Here is a 3,047-nt window from a genome sequence, read left to right as displayed (position 1 = left end):
TTACAGACAAGGGTAATTTTTCTCACATAATGGGAAGTCTGGCAGTAAAGCAGGTATTGGCCTTGATTCAGCTGCTTACAAACTTTATTGGGTACTCAGGGTCCTTTCCTTTTTTGCTAGGGTGCTAGCTTTTACTTTTATATTCATCACCCCATGGTTGCAAGATGGTTGCTGTCACATCCAGATTTCACTTTTATTTTCAAAACCTGAGGGGTGTTAAGATGCCAGCCTTTTATGAAGAGAGCAAAGACTTTCCAGAGTTTTCCCCAGCAGACCTCTGCTTGCATTTCATTGTCACATGGGCACTGCCAGCTGGACTGGAGCCTGGAAAAGCAAGAGACAGGACTATCACAATTGGCTTAGACCAAGGGTCGGCAAACTTTTTCTGTAACAGGCCAGATAGTAAATATTTTAGGCTTTGCAGGCCATACGGTCTCTGTTGTAATCACTCAATTCTGCCGTTCTAGCATGAAAGCCGCCATAGATAATCCATAAATGATTGAGTGTTGCTCTATTCCAATAACACTTTATTTATGGACACTGAAATTTGATATAACTCTCACATATTATGAAACACTATTCTTCTTTTGATTTGTTTCAACCACTCAACAATGTACAAACTAATCTCAGTTCCCAGGCCATATAAAAACAGATGGTAGGCCTGATTTGGCCCCCGAGCCCAGAGTTTGCCAATCCCTGGCTGGGACCAAGGACAACCCATCAACTGGATCTGGGCAAAAAGCTACGACAAAGTTCTAATAGTGGTGTTCTAATAGTTATCTCTAAAGAAGAAATGAACACGGGATAGGCAGCTAACAATGCTGCGACTAAGAGTAGTTTTTATTTTCTACATGCATAAGCTTTCGTATAAAGTATTTGGTATACGGCTATAATATTTTAATTCCTTTCTCTTTCTTCCACTTTAATCTACATTTTTTTTTTCTTATTCATAAAGAGCTTTTCTCTGCTCCATTGCAGTAGCTGGTATCCAGACCCTGGGTTTTTAAGTAATTAATATTAGAAAAGTCTTTTGGAGGGTTATCTTTCAATCAATATGGTGTGGATTACTCTCTGTTGCCACACTTTAAGGGTAAGCTGGAGAACTGTAAAATTATGAATTAGAAACTCTGTTCAAGTTCCATAAGTGTTTCACAGTTTTCTTCCTGGGCTTCCAGTGGTGAAGGCAATGTAAATGGAACCCCAGCATTGAGAAAGCATATTCTGCTTTGGCTACATTTCATTATACATTCTCCACTTAGAGAGAGAGAAAAAGAGAGAGAGGGAGGGAGGGAGGGAGGGAGGGAGATTTGTAGCAAGCAAAAAACAGGCTTCCTCTTTATACGTTGAATTACAAAGGCAATTTCCTTTATAGCCTACTTACAGGAATCCCTCTTAACATGTTGCCAACAGTATCACAACTTGTTTATTCAAAGGTTATGTGTGAATGAGAGCTTTTTGATATTAATCAAGTAATTTGCTAGCATTGCTGGGAAAAGGAAAATGTTAGCTTTATCCTGAAAAATGAAACAGTCCATTAATCAAGTGCACTCTACTGAAGACAATTATGGGGAGAGCAAGGGCACATAGACCCTTTAGATAAGAAATTCCTAACCTGATGAAACTTTTAATAGGGTTTGGCATAGACGTCTGCACAGAAAGTGACTAACTTTAACCGCCTTACAAATTATATATATCAGGTATTTATGGATTCTAAGTTTACTGTTTATTATTAATTGAAAAAGAATCTTACTGAGTGCACCAAATTCAAAACCAAAACTTTGGCATACGGACTATTTTGTTGGTGTTCATTTATTATCTCCAGTTAAAGTTAAAAGGTGAAATAGAATACACATGTTCTTAAACATCTGTCTCATTTTTTGGTTCCCTCAGCAGCATGCTCTTTGTAGGTTCAAGACTGGGTTTCCATCAATCAAAATTAAATTCTGCAGTAGGAGGCATTTACAATTATTTGTATAAGTGTAGCTGAATGGGATAAGTTTGTAAGATAAGGGATATGAAAAATAACTCTGTTCTGAGGCAATATGGTGTATAATAAGGTGGGGGGACTTTTTTCTTTGTTCTAGCATGATGAATTGCAAAAGTCCCTTAGTCAAACACCAATAAAGAGTTAAGTTTTATAAGCCAGGCATTATCTAAATTAGTTAATAATATTAAAGCTACTTAGAGAAAAGAGAAAAACATTCTCTTTATTCAATATTTTATAATATTGTCTCTCATTTCCCCAATTCACTTGAGAACTTTTTGTTATTAAAATTTTAAATTTTTAAATTATGTGATGTTAGTCATCAGGGGAATGCAAATAAATACCACAATGAGATGCCACTATACATCCACTAGGATGGCTGTAATCAAAAAAGCAGAAAATATCAAGTGCTGGTAAGGATATAGAGAAACTGGAATTTGCATACATTACTGGTGGGAATGTAAAAGGCCATGAGAGAAAAGTACAAGCAGGGGGCTCAGAGTCTCAGAACAAGAGAGGTAGGTATTCACAAAACCTGGGGAGCAGCACCAAACACCCCATGGAAGATGGGATGGCTCATCAGGTTGAGCTCAACTGACAGCTGGATTGCAAGAACAAGCTTCAAGAGGCCCAAGATTGTAACAGAAAAAATTAATACCAAGTTCCCAGCACTGACAAACAAAGATAAGGTGGCTGGGAAAAAATGAAATTGTTGTGAGCCCATGTATTCTTATAATTGAATGACCTCTTCTTGTTCTCCAATCCTTTCCCCATGTAGGGATATAGTTGGAATCCACCTCTAGTTTTGAGTGAAGGCACTTCATATGGAAACACTCCTTCATCCGATCTGATCCCCAAAGACTAAGAATAAGAAAGGGGAGCGGGACACCCTTAGTGTATTGATTATGTCCATATCCATCAATGCCTGTCCAGGGTTTAAACCAAAGTCATAAGATTTGGAGAAAGACCAGTTTTCCTTCTGAATGTGACCTTGGGCAAGTCATATGGCTTTCCTGAGCTTTTCTTCCTCATCTGGAGTTTGGATTGGAGGATAATTATGTTT

Source organism: Felis catus, chromosome B4 (genome assembly GCF_018350175.1).
Source record: "Felis catus isolate Fca126 chromosome B4, F.catus_Fca126_mat1.0, whole genome shotgun sequence".
In the NCBI taxonomy this organism is placed as follows: domain Eukaryota; kingdom Metazoa; phylum Chordata; class Mammalia; order Carnivora; family Felidae; genus Felis; species Felis catus.
Note: the sequence above shows the minus strand (reverse complement) of the source record.